Source organism: Fukomys damarensis, unplaced genomic scaffold, assembly GCF_012274545.1.
Source record: "Fukomys damarensis isolate Sample0158 unplaced genomic scaffold, DMR_v1.0_HiC HiC_scaffold_20, whole genome shotgun sequence".
In the NCBI taxonomy this organism is placed as follows: domain Eukaryota; kingdom Metazoa; phylum Chordata; class Mammalia; order Rodentia; family Bathyergidae; genus Fukomys; species Fukomys damarensis.
In genome coordinates, this window is record NW_022900932.1 from 17,371,196 (window position 1) to 17,375,823 (window position 4,628).

At 41.7% G+C, this 4,628-nt stretch overlaps 1 long non-coding RNA gene across 2 annotated transcripts in view; it reads left to right on the forward strand.

The window, feature by feature from the left end:
- LOC104850349 overlaps positions 1–4,628 on the forward strand; it is a 21,074-nt gene that overhangs the window by 9,273 nt on the left and 7,173 nt on the right. For both annotated transcript variants that reach the window (XR_004518249.1, XR_776941.1), the window contains exon 2: positions 1,850–1,966. This is a non-coding gene — a long non-coding RNA (uncharacterized LOC104850349). The remainder of the gene's footprint in view (positions 1–1,849; positions 1,967–4,628) is intronic.

Consider the following 4,628-nt stretch of genomic DNA (forward strand, 5'->3'; position numbering starts at 1 on the left):
CCGCCTGCCTAGCAAGTACAAGGTCCTGAGTTCAATCCCAACTAAAAAAAAAAAAAAAACAAACAACTCCATATATGTGTATATACTTATTAAAAAGAAATAAATTAAATAAAAAAGAAAAAATTTTTAAAATAAAAATAATACAGGCTGGGCAGGTGGCACATGCCTGTAGTCCCAGCACTTTGGAGGCTGAGGCAGGAGGTTCAAGGCCAGCCTGGGCCACATATGAAGACCCTGTTTCAAACCCGCCCGCCAAAAGAAAGAAATAATATGATTTCTGTTCTGTAATTTGCTTTTTTCAATTAACTCATGGACCTCTTTCTGTATCAGTAACTCTATGACTACTTCATGCTTTTAATGGTTGCATAGTCTTCTGTTGAATGATATAATTTAGATGTTGTCTAAGCCCATAATACTATCATATATTCATTCCATAAATATTTATTGAGCAAATTAAATGACAATGTGAGAGTCAGGATCCCAGAGAAGACACAGACTGGGAGGCCTGCGTTTGACAGTGCCTGTGCCATCGAGTTTGGAGTTGGGAGGTGAGAATGTGAAGGGCCAGCTGCCCAGCACTATCCCCCACTAGGACTGCGTTTCGTGGGCTGGAACCTGGAGGGTCCTGGACGCAGAGGGAGGAGCATCCAGGAACGTGAGCTGAATGGAGCCAGCATAGTTTGCTTTACATGAACAAATTGGTTTTGCAGAAACAGGAAATTTCTCTCATATTTTAAGTCCTAAAATAGAAGAAATATGCTGGGGTGCTCAGGGATTTGGGGAATTTGGCTAATATCATGAAGTAAATTTTATGTGCATTTTCAATCTGCCAGTCTCAACAGGAGCTGTGATGTTATTTCTGAAAAGGCTTTTCTTGAAAGTCAGATAATGTGCACCCACTAATAGAATGGCAGGAGAAAACACATCTTGCCGGTCCCAGAAGTATAGGAAAGGCATCCATCCCTCTGTGCAGCTCAGACGGCCCTGCAAGGCCTGCCCAGCCTTCTCTTCGCCCTGGCTTCCCAGGTTCTGTGCCCGCACATCAGCCCCGTGTTCCTCCATCTTAGCCCACTCTGTGCCACACGGGGGCCTTTTCCTTTGCCCGGAAGGCTCTTTCTCCTTCACTCATCCCCAGGCTCCTAGTTACCTTGTCTATTCCTATTCTCAGTTTAATAGAGACTGTCCCTGAATTCCCACTATAAATTCATTTCCTCTGTCTACACGTCATGACCATCTGTTCTTTTCCTTCGGAGGAGTTACCGCAATCATAATAATATACAGATATTTTGTTTAGTGATGATATCCTCCACCAAACATGCCTGCTTTCTGCATAGCTGAGTTCCTAAAGCCTTCTAAATGTTAGACACAAGCCAGACAGGGTGGCACACACACATAATCCTAGCACTCAGGGAGCCTGAGGGACAGGAAGTAAATGAGACTCTGTACTTCCACTCAGTTTTGCTGTGATCCTAAACCTGCTCTAAAAATTAAAGTCTAGCTGAGTGGTAGGTACATGCCTTAGTCCAGCTATACCAGAGACTGAGAGCAGAGGATATACATTTGAGGCCAGTCTGAGCAACTTAGCTAGACCACGACTTAAATAGCTTAATGGTAGAGTGCTTGCCCACCACGTGCAAGGCTCTGGGTTCAATCTCCAGCACCCCAAAAGGAAATAAAAGAAAAAAGGACAGGAGAAAGAACACTGTCAGTCCATGCATACAATATATAATGTATGTCTGAATTAATGTACAGTAATAAGCAGAAATGTGATATCTTGGAGTTTTCTGATCAGTACTGTACATACTTTCCCTGAACTCCTGTAAGCTGATACATTTTTATTAACTTACAGATCTTGTGGAGAGAGAAGAAAGTTGCCCATCTCCAGAAAATTTTCTCAAACCTGGCCCTGCTCCAGAAAAGGATGAGCCCAGGACCCAGTGGAGCCAGAATCTGTCCAGCTGTCTAGGTTGGTGTATTCCAAACCTGATACTCTGTTCTTTTTTGTTTTGTTTTGTTTTGGGTTTTTTTTGCTTTTTTGTTTGTTTGTTTTTTGAGACAGGGTCTCAGAGAGAGTGACCTGGAACTCACTATGTAGCCCAGGCTGGCCTCGAACTCACAGGGATCCTCCTGCCTCAGCCTCCCGAGTGCTGGGATTACTGGCATGCACCACCACTCTGGCCATGATACTCTGTTCTTTCAGGCAGGTCCAAAGTCTTTTTGTTTTTTTTCCTCATAAAATTTATACACTTTCATCGTAAAATATTCAAACAATATAAAGAAAAGAATCAACCACTTATAGCACCATATGGCAGTGATAATATGACCTGGAGATGATAGCATTTTAGTGTAATTATCCAAAACTTTAAAATTCTCATTATATAAACCCTTACATATATATCTCACCTATAATATGTACCTGATTGATATATGGGCTGATTTTCATTTATCTGGTATGCCTTTGGGCAAGAAGCTTTATGTTTTCCTTTAAGAATAATTTTACATTTATAGAATAGTTGCAAGGATAGTATAGAGAGTCTCTGCAAAACTTTACCCAGCTCACCTTACTGCTAACACCTGATATACTGTGGTACATTTGTCAAAACAAAGAAACTGACACTAGCTCATTATTATTAACCAAGCAACAAAGATTAATCAGATTCTACCAAGCTTTCTGCTTCTGTCCTTTTTCTGTTCCAAGGTACCGAATTGCCTTAGACAAATAGGTGTTTACACATTTCAACCCTTCAGTTGTTTATTTTCTTTCTGTAATCATATATCCTGCTCTTACAGGCTCAGACTACTTTCTCCTTCTGTTTTTCAGTCTCCCTGTTTACAGGGGAAACGTTTCCTTTCCTTATGTTGTGAGGACTGATCAGCTGCTCAGCTACCTTTTGGGGGAAATGACAAGGAATAAAAAGACAGAGACAGAGACAATTTTCAAGACATAAAGGGGGACTGGGAGACCTGCCTCTAGTGGACAGACTTGATAAACTCCACAGTTGGCCTACTTTTATGAGCCAGTGAGAAGCACAGGTGGAGGGGTAGCACCCATTTCATGGAACAGCAACTCGTAGAGAATGGGGCATAAGGATTAAATTAATAAGGAGTCAGATTTTCTCTACACCCAAATGCCTATATATTGACAACTGTCCTCAGCATATTCTGTCCTGCTTCAAGTGCCAGGTTATCGGCATTCTGCCCATAGCCAGGGGATATGCAGCCTTCCACATACTTCCTTGTTCCTAAGGCAAGATAACACCAGCCTCGAGACTGTGAGATCTGAGTTATGTAGCCTAGTCCCCAACACTTAGGAACTTCATATAGTAAGTACCTTTGGGGAGCCCTAAATGTGAAATCTTTGTTTGTTATTTTGTTTTCTTCAGACGAGAGCTTGCTTTGTAGTTCTGGCTGGCCTTGAACTCACTATGTAGCCCACACTGGCCTCAAACTTTTTTTTTTTTTTTTTTTGGTACTGGGGATCAAACTTAGGTCTTTGCGCTTGTGAGGCAGGTGTGTTGCCACTGAGCTAAATCCCCGGCTGGCCCCAAACTTTTGTCAGTCCTCTTGCCTTGGCCTCCCGAGTGCTGGAATAACAAGCATGCACCACCATGCCCAGCAGACTTTCCTCTTTCCCACAAAGTTGGACAGATTCCTTCTATTTGTGGTGCAGTATTATTGATCGTTAGTAAATAGGCATCCCCTGTTCTTTTCCTGCTCATTAGTCTCTCCACTCATTTATACTCACTGTCAAGTGCTCCATGTTTGTTCTTAGTAATATAGGCCTTCCTGAAACATCCATAGTATACCTACTTTTGTGAGTGGACGTGGCTCCAGCCTACAGAAATTATGTCGCGTCTCAGACCTTGCTGCGTTCCTTCCTTGGATGACACATTTTTTATGTTGTGTGGCTCGAAGTACGTGTAGGGGACTATGGCTGACTACCGCGTGATCCTGCAAAGATGGCATTTGCACATTTACCCCACTTCTCTGAGGATTATCTGGGCTGCCTCCACTCACGCTCCTCTGATGAATGTGCTTGCCATGCTTCATTAGGGACGTGAGATTGCTGGGTCATTCATAATATTCATACTAAAATTCAGGAAATAGAGTCAGATGGCTTCCAGAATGGAAGTTTATACTCCCATCAACAATGGTTCCCTTTCCCCTATATCCTTGATAGTTTTTATAGGTATTATCTGACTTATTTAATTTTTTTGACAATCTAATTGATACAAAGTGATTTTATTGTGTTTATTTTGTTTTTTTGAGACAGGGCCTAGATATGCAGCCCAGGCTGGCCTCAAACTTAACAGTAATCAGTAACCCTCCTGCCTCAGCCTCTTATACTGAGGTGTGTTGCCTGGCTGAGTGCTTTTATTTTATAGTAATAAATTAAGCAATACAGTTGACTTGTGTGGTTTTCTTTTCCATTTTTATTTTACAATAAAAAGTTAAAATATGTCCTTCAATTATCTCTCATTTTTCCAATATTCTGATTCTATGACCAAAATTCATTTTCCAAACAAATCCAGTTTCTCATTTCTCCTTGAGTCAGAACAAACCTGATTCCTAGATTTGTGTGTGTGTGTGTGTGTGTGTGTGTGTGTGTGGAGGGCCCCAGGGATCAG